Source organism: Lolium perenne, chromosome 2 (assembly GCF_019359855.2).
Source record: "Lolium perenne isolate Kyuss_39 chromosome 2, Kyuss_2.0, whole genome shotgun sequence".
NCBI lineage: Eukaryota > Viridiplantae > Streptophyta > Magnoliopsida > Poales > Poaceae > Lolium > Lolium perenne.
Genome location: NC_067245.2, coordinates 57971383 through 57987145, shown reverse-complemented (window position 1 = coordinate 57987145; position 15763 = coordinate 57971383).

Below are 15763 nucleotides of genomic sequence, written 5' to 3'. Positions count from 1 at the left end.
CTGTTGTTAACCTTCTTTTTATTTGTTTCAGGCCAAGGACCGCTTCCCCTCTATTTACGCAGTGCGACGAGGCCCCTGCGCGAAGCGTGCCCTAGATTCTGTTGATCCGGATCCTTTCATCCGTTGGCAAGACTTGAAGATGGGCAAGACCAAAGCTTCGCGCCTTGGCCCGTCCGTGCCGGATCCAACCGGTTCCGCGGACGACCTGACCTTGCTCGAGGTGGTTTTCTTTTTCGATTCTTATGCTTTTTCATTATTGCTCTTTTGTAGATGCTTTCTTAGCTATTTCGAACCCGCAGATTCATGAGCACGCGCCGCCCCTGCGAGCCGAGGCCGGTCAGGAGTTCGTGGACAAGCTCATGGCCCAGGGCCAGAAGAACAAGGTGCCGGCATCTGACGCCGGTTCCAGCGAGGCCCCTCCCTCGAAGCGCTTCCGGACGGAGCCTTTGGGGCAGAAGGAAGTAGGTATGAGGCGCTACAAGCGCAAGCAGATGCCGACCTCCTCTAGGTAAGCTCCCGTTTCCTTGCTTGTTTCTTTTTACTAAGTTCTTTTTTCGGTTTCTTTTTTCCAACTCTCTCCTTTTCTTTTACTCAGCCCTGCGCTCAAGCTTGGCTCAAGGCCTGGGGGCTCTGAAGGTACCGCGAGGACCTCAACTCCTCCTCCTCACTCAAGCCCGGCGCCATCTGGTGCCGGCAACATCTCTGTCTCCCCTCTGGGGGGCACTCCAAGTTCGGGGCGCGCGGCCCCTACACCACCAGAACACCGCGCGGAGGAGGACTTTGTCTCCCCTCCTGAAAACCAAGACACCGGCGCCAGCAACATCGGCGCCGAAGAAGAAGCTGCCGGGCGGGCGGAACCTTTGGTTCCTCCCGCCCTTGAAAAGAAGAAGACAACTCCCGCGCCGGGAACTTCCGTGCCGGGAAGTTCCAACTTGGGTGACGCGCCCAGTGTCGTCGTGGTGAACGAGCAGATGCCATAGGATGGCTTAGATTGGGGCCGAATGGACGCTAGAGGATTCGGGGGAGGGTTTGTGATCAGGTAGGATGAACTTCCGGATGGTTTCCTCAAGAACTTGGCCAAGGCCAGAGGTTGAAGAAGAAAGGCACAAGGAAGAACTCGCTCTAGATCACCATGTTCATTGATTCTCACAAGTTACAGGTTTGTGATTCTCTCTCTGTTCCGCGCCCGTAAGGAGGGCTGCCCCCTCTCCTTATATAGGGGAGAGGGTGGCTTACAGGGCAAGAAACCCTAATGGCATCTTTGACTAGACAAACTACTTTATAAAGCTACTTTACAAAGCTACTTTAATCATAGATGACACCGGGGTCCTCTTTAATCGGGGAGGCTGACGTCCTCCGGCTTCTTTCTCCGTCATCTTCTTCTTTATCGTCAGCCCTTCGTTTAAAGCTACTTTGCTTAGCTCATCTTTGTCTTCTAGCTCTGGAGAGGATCTTTGACCAGCCTTGCCGACAAGCTCTTCCTTCCGGTGGCCCGGTACCTTTTCTATCCAGTTCCGGTATCCCTCCTCTGAGGATACCGGCTTAGCCTGTCCAGCCAAACGCCTATCTTAGACTCCGGCATGAACATCTAACCGGTATCCTGATGGCTCAAACCATCCGGTTTGGCATGCCTTTGGCATACCGGGGGTCATCCCCCCAACATTAGTCCCCGAAGCTGGTATAGTCTGGCGGATTCTATCCAACAGACCATGCCAGGTTCTCATGTCTTTGGATACCGGTTTAATCCATCCGGCTTAAGGCTTGGATCCGGCATCTTGCCCGTATTTGTATTATCTTTCTTCTCAAGTCATTCTCCGGTATCTTTTCTTCCGGTATCTTTGTCATTTAACGCCTCCTCGGCGAAGTCGAGAATATCTCGGGCCCCGCGCGCGACAGAGACATGCGCACTGTGACTGACGCGCCAGTGTTAGTTGTCACTTCGCTTCGACTCCCGCGCGCCCATTTAATGCACCGCTGCGGATCCCACTAGCCGTTTTGGATCCCGTGTGTGCCTCCGTGTGGCCTCCTATTTTCTCGCGTGTACCTCTCCGCCACGTGGCGGCCCATGGTGCGAACCGCCGCGGCCCGCGAGGCGAACCGCCGCGGCCCAGCGGTTTTCAGCCCACCTCCTTTCTTCTTTATAAGCGCAACCGCCGCTCCTTCTTCCTCTTCTCGCATTCTCCACTTCCTCGCGCATAGTGCTCCTCGCCTCTGCGCCTTCGCCGTTCTCCGTCCGCCGTTGCCTGCCTGAGCTCCGTCGTCCGGCGAACTCACACCGCACTTCCGCCGGACTTCGTCGTGCGGGAACCTTCTGCAGCGCCCTCGCCGCGTCCGCTGCATTCGTGCTTCCTCAAGTTCTTCCTCACTTCGCCGTCGACGGACTTCCTCGCCGGCCGCAGGCTCACCGTATCTCCGGCGAACCTCTTCTTTTGCGACTCCGCCGCCTCAGGTTAGGCCCGATGCGCCTCTATCTCTTCTCTTCTTGCATTTTAGATCTTGGGGGCGGTAGAGGATTTATCCCTTCTTTATTTTGCTTTTTCTCTTACTCGTAGATCTTCGTGCGAGGGTCTCTTTGGGGAAAACTGTTTTTGGTAGATTCCGGCGTCGCCTAGATCCATATGTCTAGCGAAGGGTCTCTCCCCGCCGCCACCTCTAGTAATCAAGGCAGTAGCACTTCTGACGGGCTAACCGAAGATCTTGCCCGGATGGATCTGGCATCTAGCCGGGACCTAGAGGCCGGCACATCTAGCCGGGCCTCCGGAAAGGACAAGACACGCGGAGCCTGGAGGGGTTCCGACGTGACTCAGTTTGAGATCGACTGGCTCTACCGGTCTAGGAGGATTCCGGAAGGAGTCATCTGCCGGCTTCCAGGTGACGAGATCGAACCGGTGCTCGAACCCGGTGAGGTCGTTGTTTTCCTTGCTCATTTTGAGCTTGGCTTCGGCCTCCCTGCCTCCGATTTCTTTCGCCAACTCCTTGACTTCTATCGACTCCAACCTCACCACCTTCCCGGCAATGCCGTTTTTTATCTCTCTTGTTTTGTGGCCTTCATGGAGGGCTACATCGGCATCCGTCCCGCTCGCGAGACGTTTGCCCGCTTTTTCTCTCTCCGGATCAACTCGGTCCAGGGCAAGGACATTCCAAAGCCCAAACCCCCCGTTCAATGCGGGTCTTGTATCATCGGCTCCCGCCAAGGGAGCCCCTTTTTTAAGTTTAACGGCCTCGAGTCCTGCCGCTTGTGGCAGACTACGTTCTTCTATGTGAAGAACAAGAGCGCCACCGACCTCATCAACTTGCCGGCGTTCAACCCGGCGCCGCCCGCCAAGACCAACTGGCAGTACAACCCTGGTACGGATCACAGCGAGACGAACCGGGTGGTACGCTTCATGTTGAAGCTGATGAAGGACACCAACATCTGCTCCGACGATATCATCCGCGCCTTCATCTGCCGCCGGGTGCTTCCCCTTCAGCAGCGCGCTCACAAGATTAGTGAGATGTACGGCCCCGGCGATCCCACCAAGATCACCGGCCTGCCCTTGAGCAAGGAGGACGTGGTCCTAAAGGCTAGCCAAATCTGCCAAACGGACATGCCGGATGACTGGGAGTGGGGCCTTTGCCCTCTCAGCTCCAGAAATCCTCCGTCCCAAGAAGTAAGAAGTTGTGCGGCTCGGGTCGTAATACCGGTAACTTTTATCGTTGCAACTAATCCTCCTTTTTTCCTTTGTTTTCAGGCTAAGGCCCGCTTCCCCCGGATTGACTCAGACCGACGAGGCCCTTGCCGGAAGAGGCCTCTGGACAAGTACGATCCGGATCCTGTCATTCATTGGCTGGATCTGAGGATGGGCCGGACTCCAGCTTCGCGCCTCGGCAAGTCTCCGCCGGAGCCAGCTGGTTCGTCCGATGACTTGACCTTGCTTGAGGTAGCTTTTCTATTCGTTTTCTTATATTCTTTTTGTTACTGCCATTCTGTAGACATTCCCTCAGCCAGCATCAACCCACAGGTCCATGAGCATGTGCCCCCCCTGCAGGCCGAGGTTGGGGATGAGTTTCTTGAGAAACTCATGGCCGAAGGCCAGAAGAGTGATCCTCCAGCTGCTGGCGCCGGCCCTAGCCATGCTCCCCCTGCCAAACGCCCTCGGACAGAAGTCATTGGAGGGAAGCAGGTTAGCACCAAGCGCTACAAGCAGAAACGGATGCCGGTTTCTTCCGGGTAAGTTCTTCTTTTTTTTTTTGTGTTTTCCCCATCTTCACCAAGTCCCTTTCCGGTTGCTTTTTTCAATCCGCTTTCTTTTTCTCTCTTTCAGCCCTGCGCTTGAGCTTGGCTCCAAGCCGGAGGGCTCTGCCGGCTCCGCAAGGACCTCAACTCCTCCTCCTCACTCAAGTCCGGTACCATCTGGTGCCGGCAACAGCTCTGCCTCCCCTTCGGGAGGCACTACAAGTTTGGGGTGCGTGGCCCCAACACCTCCTGATCACCGCGCGGAGGAGGACTTCACCTCCCCTCCAGAAACCCAAGACACCGGCGCCAGCAACATCGGCGCCGGCAAGACAGATGTCGGGCAGGTGGAACCTCTGGTTCCTCCTTCCCCGAAGAAGAAAAAGAAGCAGCCAAGCTCCTCCTCCACCGCGCCGGATACTTCCGCGCCTCTTACCGGGACCACGCTGACACCGCCGCCAAGCCAAGGACCTTCCGTGGCCAAGCGAACGACGCCGCCAGAGACCCCCAAGATCACCAAGTTCCTCAAGCCCGGGGCTTCCCGTGGTAAGGCCGTGGAGGGCGACGCCTCAGGCGGCTCGCGTGACGTGGTGCTGCATGTCGGGCCTGCTGCTGCCGCTGTGCAGGACAAGCCTACCGGCCTCCTAGGCCGGATCGTTGAGCTGAACCGCGCGGGCAAAGACCTGGGGCACCTTCTCCCCTACGCTCAGAAGTGGAATGAGGCGGATATCTCTGCCTCTACCCGCGGCCTGGGGAAAGACCGCCTTCCGGCGCCAGACCTTGCTGGGCCTCGGTCCACTGAAGAACACTTCTCGCGGCTTAAACGCGCCGTGAAAGAGTTTGACAGTGCATGGTACGATGCTACCAACAACGTGGTGGTAAGTTTTGCCAAACCTTTTGTATTTTTTGTTGATGCCGGTTTCTTTTCTTCCCGGATCTTGTCTATCCTCCCAGTCCCCGAGTTTCGTGTTGAAAGCGTAGCTTCCAGTGCGAAACTTTAACTAGAGACATGCGAAACCGGCATAGCCAGTCCCCGAGTTTCGGGTTGAAATCTTTGTTTCTTTCTTCCTCATAATCATCTTCCTTTGAATAGAGCACCGCTGACGCCCGGAAGCAACTCTTTGAGGAGCTTCTATGGGAGCATCGTGACCTTGCCGAGGCCCACAGCCACTGCCAAGGTTGGTTTTTTCTTTTCCTCCGGCATCTTTTCACCGGAATGTTTCCTCCTTTGGTATTTACGCATCTTTTTGTTTAACAGCTGTCCCGGAAGCTACCATGGAGGCCCTTAGGTCCCAGGTTGCCAAGCTCCAAGGTACCACCCTTTTCTTTCCAGTTAATCCGTTCTTTTTTCATTTCATCTATTGTCGGTTGCTGAAACCTTTCTTTTCCGGTACTTTAGGCGAGAAAGAGCAGCTTCTCAAGGAGCACAACGAGGCACTGGACGCCCAGAAGACCGCCTTGAGGGAGCTGAAGGAACAGGCTATACAAGCCGCGCTCCAGCATGAGCAAGCTCTCAAGGATGCCCGGGTCGCGGCTGAGGCCAGGCTGGCGGAGGTCGTGGAGGACTCCACGAACTCCAACACCGTATTGACGTCGGAGCTGGAGGAAGAGAGGAAAGCGCGGAAAGCAGCGGAGCGCCTTATTGATACCATGACCACTGATCACCGGGAATATGATCGGTTGGTTATGAAGATTGACGCGCTGGCTCTCCGTAAGTCCCTGCCTTGTCCCTTCTTTCGCTTATAAGCTTTCTCCTTTTGAAAATGTATCTTTGTTCCTTGTTTTTCCGACATACTTTTTTCTCCGGTGTCTTGTGTTTATGCTTTTTCCTTCCTCCTGTAGAGCATTTTCCGGAATCCCAGGTCTACGCCGTGAAGAAGGTGATGGAGGATCGAGTGGCGCGGGAATTTCCCAATATGGACGCACACTGGGATGGGTACGATTATCTTGTCGCCCTCTCCGCGCGAGTCCAACACATGCGCTCCGTCGACCGGCTCCTTGCCGACCTACCAGCTGCCGCCATCCAAGTCTTCAAGGTGCTGTGGCCTGAGGAGGAGCTGCCGGGAAACATCACGCTTACCGCCCACCGGCTCAAGGATGCCGGGCACCGGATTCGCGAGTGGCAATGCTCCGCGGCTCGTGCCGGAGCTGACACGGCGCTGCGCTCCGCATGCTCCTGGTACCCTGATCTGAATCTGGATGCCCTTCAAGGCGTACGCGAAGATGCTCCCACGGACACGGATCCGGCGCTCACCGCGAAGCGGCAGGACCGGGCCTACCGGCTTGCTGAGTATGCCGAGGTCCGCACCTTCATCCCTCCCCCTCCTGGTGTCAAGGACTACCTCAGCGATGAGGAAGAAGAAGAAGACGAGGGAGATGAAGATGAGGCTGCTGAGGACGTGCCGCCGGAAGCTCCCGAGGCCGGCGCTGCTCCTCCTGAAGACGCTGAGGCCGGTGCCGCTCCACCTGATGCCCCCGCTGCCTGATGATCTTCTACTGAAAGTTTGACTTTGATATGTCTGTTGGTCCTGTTTATCTTAAAACAATGCTCGTTAAATTCTGCCCCGGTATGCCGGGGCTTATGATGTAAAACTTTAAGTCTGCTTGTGGTTGTCGTACAACATTTTATGCCGGTAAGTTATACCGGTTGCTAATTATCTTAAGTTTGTCTTGGCATATTTGCTTTTGGTTTTGCTTTTATCCTGCACTGCAAAGATTTCCAAATTGTTTCCGCATCCAATTCGATGCACACTTGGTTCTTTTGCCTTGGCTCTGCCTGCCTTCTCTGGGCGTTCTTTGGCGTATGAGCACAAGGTTCTTTCACCAAACAAGCATTTTCTTGAACTTAGAAATAACTTCGAAATTTTGCAAAAAACCGGTAAAACCGGGGTTAGTTAATTTTTCTGGATTGTTCTTTCCTGCTCTCCCTCTTCGCAGTTCATGTGCTTATCCCCTACCGGTTTATCTTGCTTGCCATGAAGCCGGTTTGCGGACAGCAGCAGAGTCGAAGACTCCGGTAGGATTTAGCACACTACTAAACCGGAAAGAAAAAACATTCAATAAGCAACCGGTAAACTGAAAAAATAAACAAGTTACATGCAATCTTATTGGGGTAGTCCCCGAGATTCATTCAAGGTTCCAGCATCTTTTATTCATAACATATGAGGTACAAAAAGGAACTTCTTACACCACCACTTCAAGAGTAGAAAGGACGCAACAGAGCTACGTTCCATGGACGCTTGCTCTCCTCTCCGGACCTGTCCGCCTTTCCTTTTTTCCACTCCTGTGCATCGATCAGGTAATATGCATCATTGTGAAGCACCTTGCTTACAATGAAGGGACCTTCCCATGGTGGCAAAAGCTTATGCCGGCCTTCAGTGCGCTGCACTAGGCGAAGCACAAGATCTCCTTCCCGGAAAACTCTCGGGTTAACTTTCCTGTTATGATAGCGTCTGAGGTTTTGCTGGTAAATGGCTGTTCTTGCCAAAGCCAGCTCTCTTGCTTCTTCTAGCAAGTCCACATCATTTTCTCTGGCCTCTTTGACCTCTTGCTCAGTATAGAGCTGTACCCTTGGTGAATCATGAATGATGTCGGTTGGTATGACTGCTTCTGCTCCATAAACCATGAAGAACGGAGTGTATCCGGTAGACCGGTTTGGAGTTGTTCTTATACTCCACAGTACTGACGGTAGCTCATCGAGCCAACATCCCGGTGACTTTTCCACTGCATCAATGAGTCTCGGTTTGATACCGGAAAGTACCAAAGCATTCATTCTTTCCACTTGGCCATTGCCTTGTGGGTGTGCCACTGAGCACAAATCCAGCCGGATGTTGTTGTCCTCACAGAACCTTTTGAACTCACCTTGAGCAAAGTTGGTTCCATTGTCAGTGATGATGCTGTGCGGGTATCCATACCGCAAAATGACATCTTTCAGGAATTTCACCGCTGTGTGCCCATCACACTTTGCGATAGGCTTTACTTCTAGCCACTTGGTGAATTTATCCACCATGACCAAGATGTGAGTCATGCTGCTCCTTGCAGTTTTGAATGGGCCAACCATATCAAGGCACCAAACGGCAAACGGCCATGTTAACGGTATTGTTTTTAAACCGGACGCTGGGGTATGATTTTGCTTGGCGTACCTCTGGCACCCGTTGTATTTTCTTACCAAGTCCTCAGCGTTCTCCAAAGCAGTGGGCCAATAAAACCCATGCCGGAAAAATTTTGCTACCAGTGCCCTTGATGAAGCATGATGCCCACACTCTCCTTGGTGAATTTCCTCAAGCATTTCTTTCCCTTCTTCCGGTTCCACACATCTTTGAAGGACACCGGTAACGCTTCTCTTGTACACCTCACCATTGATGAATGTATATGCTTTGGACCTTCTTTGTATCCTCCTTGATTCATTTTCGTCATCCGGCAAGGCGCCGTTGATCAGGAATTCCTTAATAGGTTTAACCCACGACGGTGTCTCTCGAACCAAAAACACCGGTGCATCTATCTCCATGCTATCTACCAGCATCATTTCTTCCGGTATGGGTACAGCAGTCCCCGAGCTTGCCGGAACAGTCCCCGGGTTTACCGGTGCAGTCCCCGGGTTTCCTTCATCAATATCCATGGGTACTACATGTGATTCCGGTACAAAAATTGATTCCGACTCCGGGCTTGGTTTGATTGATGGTGCTCTTAGGTGAGCTAGAGCTATTCCGGGAGGAATTTCTTGCCTAGATGAGCCCAGCTTGGACAAAGCATCCGCGGCTTCATTTTCTGCGCGCGGCACATGGTGAAACTCGCATCCTTCGAAGAATCCGGCAATCTTTTGCACGTGAAACCGGTACGAGGCCATGTTGGCATCTTTTGCGTCCCAATCCCAGGAACACTGCTGTACCACAAGATCCGAATCTCCATAGCAAATGATCCGGTGTGCACCGATTTCTTTTGCGACCTTAAGCCCATGGATCAAAGCTTCATATTCAGCGACATTATTCGATGCCCTGAAATGTACTTGCAAAACATACCGGAGGTGGTCTCCTTTTGGTGAGGTGAGCACCACACCGGCACCTAGACCCTGTTTGAGCTTGGATCCATCAAAGTGCATTTTCCAGTATTCTATCCTTTGATCTGGCGGTTTGTATTGCATCTCCGCCCAATCGACTAGGAAGTCAGCCAAAGCCTATGACTTTATGGCATCTCTTCTTTCATATACCGGCATGTATGGTGATATTTGGATTGCCCACTTCGCAATCCTGCCGCTGGCGTCCTTGTTGCACATGATATCGGAGATTGGTGCTTCACTCACCACCTTCATAGGATGCTCTTCAAAATAGTGCTTGAGTTTTGTGGCGGCCATGTACACGCCATAAGTCATCTTTTGGAAATGAGGGTAGTTTTGTTTTGAGAGGGAGAGCACCTCGCTCAGGTAGTATACCGGCCTCTGGACGGTTTTTCCTTCCTCTTCTCTTTCAACTACAACCACTACGCTCACAACCCGGTTTGTTGCCGCTATGTATAATAGCATAGGCTCCCTTTCTAGAGGTGAAGCCAGTATAGGTGCTGTGGCTAGCATTGTTTTCAGGTCCTTAAACGCTGCGTCTGCCTGAGGGGTCCAGACGAACTTGTCGGATTTTTTCATTAGAGCATAGCGTGGCAGAGCTTTTTCTCCCAACCTGCTCACGAACCGGCTTAGCGATGCCAAGCTTCCGGTAAACTTTTGCACATCTTTTAGCTCTCGAGGGACAGTCATTCTTTCTATCGCCCGGATCTTTACCGGATTGACTTCTATGCCCCGGCTTGACACCAGGAAACCGAGCAGCTTGCCGGCAGGGACACCAAAGGTGCATTTTGCCGGATTAAGTTTCATCCGGAACCGTCTTAGGTTATCGAATGTTTGCCGGATGTCATCGATTAAGGTGTTCTTTACCTTAGTTTTTATCACAATGTCGTCTACATAGACTTGCACATTCTTTCCAATTTGATCAAACAAGCATTTTTGCATACAACGTTGGTACGTTGCACCAGCGTTGCGCAAACCAAAAGGCATAGTGACATAGCAATAAGCCCCGTGCGGGGTAATGAACGCAGTTTTTATTTGATCCTCCTTTTTCAAGGGAATTTGGTGGAAACCGGAATAGGCATCCAGGAAGGACAACAACTCACACCCAGCAGTTGAATCAATCACTTGATCGATCCGTGGTAAAGGAAACGGGTCTCTTGGGCAAGCCTTGTTTAGGTTGGTGTAGTAGATGCACATGCGCCACACCTTTGGAGCTTTTGCTTCGAGGTTCTCATCTTTTTTCTTTTCAACCATTACCGGATTGGCCAGCCACTCTGTGTGCGTGAACTCCACAATGAATCCGGCAACAAGCAGTTTGGTTACCTCTTCTCCTATGATTTTCCTTCTATCTTCAGCGAACCGGCGCAAGGGTTGTCGCACCGGCTTGGCATCCTTCCGAACATTTAAAGAGTGCTCAGCCAGCTCCCTCGGAACACCTACCAAATCATCAGTTGACCAGGCAAAGATATTCCGATTCTCACGGAGGAAGCTGACGAGCGCGCTTTCCTATGCTTGATCGAGTCCGGTACCAATGCGAACGGTGCGCTCTGGGTAAGCCGGATCCAGCACAATGTCCTTTGTTTCGTTCGTTGGCTTGAACGCCGGTGAGCCCAAATTTCCACTCATTGCCGCTAGGCTCAACTGTGAGGACTGAGCCAGCGCAACCGCTGTTTGCATCCTTTTCTTTTCCTCCGCGATCACCAGCGATTCCGCTAGGTTTGATCCGGCAGATGCAGTTTCCAGTGAGACTTTATAGTTCCCCACTACAGTTAAGGGTCCACGAGGTGCCGGCATCTTCATCTTGAGGTAAGCCGTATGAGTGGTAGCCATGAAAGCTGCCAATGCTGGTCTTCCCAACAACGCATGGTAAGGACTATCTAGGTCCACCACCTCAAACTCGACATTTTCAACCCGACAATTGTCACGTCCTCCAAATGCCACGTCCACCCGAACTTTTCCTATCGGGGCACAGGACAAGCCCGGAACAATCCCGTGGAACGTTGTGCGCGTTGGCTGAAGCATGTTTTCTGTTATGCCCAACGTACGCATGGTGTGCTTGTACATGATGTTTATGCTGCTGCCGTTATCTATCAGCACCTTGCTGAACTTTACTCGAGTCTGTGGCCCTTTCATGATTGGGTCCACAACAAGAGCATATCCACCCGGATTCGGCATGATCTTAGGGTGATCCTTAAATGACCAGGTAATTTCCTGATCTGACCACAACATGTACTTGGGGACTGCCGGCATCACGGCATTGACCTCCATGGAGCGGCGGTGTACACTTTGCCTATCTGTTGGCTCAGTGACAAAGACCACACAGCACATATCCGGACCCTCGTAAACATTCCGGCCTAAAGGTGCCGGTGGAGGTGGTTGATCATTATTTTGTTCCACCCCGTTAACCTGCTGATACTGCTGCCGGTTTGGCTGCACCGGTAAGGCGTTTGCCCCGGTAAGTGGCGGTGGTGGTGGTAGCTATTGTTGCCGCGGCATGTCTTGTGGTGGCTGTGCATCTTTTACTGTTCCCTTTTGCATCAAGTACTTGGTCCAGGTACAATCCTTCGTCAGATGGTTTGACGGATGTGCCGGATTCGGTGTGTGCCACCGGCAAGGTTGGTCCATGGCAGCTTCCATGGTGTACTTTGCGGGTTCTTGCCAGTTTCTTTTCTGGACCCAGGGTTTCTTTTCCACCCATTGTTTCTTAGGACCCGCCCATGGCTACGATCCGGTTCTTTGCCTCTGACTGCCGCTGGCCTCAGAGTTTTCCTGCACAGCAGCAACTTGCTGCGGACCGTACCTTCGATCCGGAAAATCTTCTCTTCTTTTGTTATTCCGGTTATCCCGGTGTTGCTCGTGGCGCAGCTGCTCCGGCTCAGGTTGCACTGCCGGCTGCGTTGGGTCTCCCAACGCATAGCTATCCGCCACACGTATCATTTCTGCCAACGTTGTCGGCATGTTCCGCTGCAGCTTTTGCCACAACGGTGAACCTCTTCTGCACCCACTGCTAAACCAAGCAATGGCCTGTGCCTCGATTACCCCTTCGCAGGAGTTCCTTGTAGTGTTCCACCGGGCCAGATAATCCCGGTCTGTTTCGTTTGGGCGCTGTACGCACGGAAGCGAGTTCTTTGCGGCCTGTTTGGCCTACTGATAAATCTTGCTGAAATTGCTCACAAAGGCCTCCTCAAAATCCAGCCAGCCATTTATGCTTCCTGCCGGCAAGTTGTTTAGCCAGATTCTTGCCGGTCCAACCAAAAATGATGGTATGATCCTCACGGCCCAACGCCGATTTCCTCCTCCTGCTACGGTTCCTCCACCGCCTGCGACGTATACCGCGGTCACGTAATCCGCGAGCCAGTCTTCCGGCTTCGTGGTGCCATCGTATGTTTTTGTGTCACGGGGCAACATAAAGTTGCGAACTGGTGGCTTTTCTTTCATGATCCTTGGGCCAAAGCATTTTGGGCCTGGAGGACCTTCCTCCTCGACTATTTCTGACAAGTACACTCTGTCCAGACGGTGCCTTGCATCCCGTTCCGGTAGGTATCTCTCCCCCAGGCGCTCTCCCAATGCATTCCGGAAAGCTACCGGTCTTGCAGAATCAGCCTCATCATAACACTCCGGTACCGCGGCCCTTGCCTGCCGGTACCTCGGGGGATCCATTTCCTCTTCCTCATACGCTGCCCTTGCAGGTCGATAATTTTGCCCGGTCTCGTATCTACCGGCATGATTGTTTCCGGCATAGCCGCCTCTGGCGTAGCCTCGTTCTGCCCCTTGGCTTTTTCTACCGGCATCATGTTGCCCGGCTTGTTGTTTTCCGGCAAGAACCGGATCGTACACAGTCATCTGCTGTGCATTCATCTCTTTTTCTCTTCTTCTATCCGGATGGGGGGATGATGCCTGCCCATGGGACTTGCTTCCGGCATTCTTTGTTGAACGCGCGGACTTTGAGGCCGCAGCCTTGTTTAGCTCAGCCAGCTGCTCAGCGATCTGCTGCTCAATAGTTTCCAGCAGCTCTCTAACACGCTCTTGCTGTTTTGCCAAAGCATCTCCGGAAAGCGACTCGCACAACTCTACTGCAGCTTTAGCAGCTTTTATAGTTTTATCCGGGCTACTGTACTTAGGTTTTTCTACGATGCTAACAGATGCAGAGGTACTTTTGCCGGCATGAATTTCTTTGCGCAGATCCTGATCTAGATTGCGAGCCTTAAGCCGGTTTTCCGGTAGCCTAGCAGCGTGAGCGCTAACAGAAGCAAAGCCATGGGCAGCGTTATACTCACGTACGGTTAGGTTCAGCTCGCGCTGCGCCCTGACGATGTCCTTGCCGCTCTCGAGCATCTTCTGGCGCTGCGCCTCCAGCTCCGCCTGAGCCGCTGCCGGGTCGATGTTCTGCGCGATGGGGGTGGCGAGGACGTTCATCGCCGCTTGGAGTGGTGTTTCCGATGGCGCGGATGATGCTCCCGCTGCGCCTGCGCCTCGCTCCAGCGGTGGCTTGGCCGCACGGGTCGAAACCGCACGCCCAGCGCCTTCACCCACAGCTTCTTTGCCGGCGTCGACCGCGCCAGCCATCATCACCTCTACGCTCCCTGGAGCGCGGCCCGCATGTAGCCATCTTGGCGGATCCGGCGCCACCAGCACCGGCGAGAGGCACTGGCGCACAGGAACGGTGCCGAAGTAGACGCGGTGGCTGCCGAACTCGATGATGCGGCCGTTCTTGGGGAAGATGCCGCCGTTGGCGAAGCAGCCCGCGTTGTCGTTGATGAAGTCCATGGCGTAGATGCGCTGCACCAACGCGGAGACCGTACGCTGACCGGCGACGTCGAGGATGCCCGCCCGAATGTGAACTCCATCAAGCGCCACTTCATGCCCCACGGTGGGCGCCAACTGTCGTCGTGGTGAACGAGCAGATGCCATAGGATGGCTTAGATTGGGGCCGAATGGACGCTAGAGGATTCGGGGGAGGGTTTGTGATCAGGTAGGATGAACTTCCGGATGGTTTCCTCAAGAACTTGGCCAAGGCCAGAGGTTGAAGAAGAAAGACACAAGGAAGAACTCGCTCTAGATCACCATGTTCATTGATTCTCACAAGTTACAGGTTTGTGATTCTCTCTCTGTTCCGCGCCCGTAAGGAGGGCTGCCCCCTCTCCTTATATAGGGGAGAGGGTGGCTTACAGGGCAAGAAACCCTAATGGCATCTTTGACTAGACAAACTACTTTATAAAGCTACTTTACAAAGCTACTTTAATCATAGATGACACCGGGGTCCTCTTTAATCGGGGAGGCTGACGTCCTCCGGCTTCTTTCTCCGTCATCTTCTTCTTTATCGTCAGCCCTTCGTTTAAAGCTACTTTGCTTAGCTCATCTTTGTCTTCTAGCTCTGGAGAGGATCTTTGACCAGCCTTGCCGACAAGCTCTTCCTTCCGGTGGCCCGGTACCTTTTCTATCCGGTTCCGGTATCCCTCCTCTGAGGATACCGGCTTAGCCTGTCCAGCCAAACGCCTATCTTAGACTCCGGCATGAACATCTAACCAGTATCCTGATGGCTCAAACCATCCGGTTTGGCATGCCTTTGGCATACCGGGGGTCATCCCCCCAACACCCAGCGCTCCCCCTTCTCCAAGAACCGCTCCAACGCCACCACCGGATGCTCCTCGCACCGAGCCGACCGGCGCCACTCCAACTCCGCCACCGCCCAAGACCTCGAAACTCATCAAGGGGAAGGTGACGGCCTCCAGCGCCCCTTCCGGCGGTCCGCAGCCCTTGGTGCTGCACGCTTCCCGCGCCGCCACAGCTGCCAGCGAGAAGGCGACCGGCCTGCTTGGCCGGATCACCGAGTTTAAACGTGAAGGCCGGGAGCTGGGGCACCTGCTGCCCTATGCGCAGAAATGGAATGCCGCGGACATGTCCCCGGCGACCCGCGGTATGGGCAAGGACAGGCTGCCGGCGCCGGACCCTGTTGGAGACCGGTCCTCCGAGGAGCACTTCATGCGGCTACGCCAGCCGTCAAAGAGCTGGACAGCGCGTGGTATGACGCCACGAACAACCTGATGGTAAGTCCCACCAACTTTCTTCAACTTTTACCGGTTTCCCTGCCTCTGGATCTTTTCTATCTCTTTCTTAATTTCATGCCAGTTTTTCTCTCATTTTTGCTGAATCTTGTCTATCTTCCCAGTCCCCGAGTTTTGTGTTGAGAGCGTAGCTCTTAGCATGAAACTTAACTTAGAAATGCGCAAAACCGGCATGGCCAGTCCCCGAGTTTCGGGTTAAGATCTTTGGTCTTAGCGCGAAACTTATCTTGGAAGCGCGCGAAACCGGCATAGCCAGTCCCCGAGTTTCGGGTTAAGATCTTTGGTTTTAGCGCGAAACTTTAACTAATCTCTTTTTCTTGAACAGCTCACGGCTGACGCTCGGAAGGTCCTCTTTGAGGAGCTTCTATGGGAGCACCGGGAGCTTGCTGAGGCACATGACAAGTGCCAAGGTAAACTTTTTGTACCTCCGGC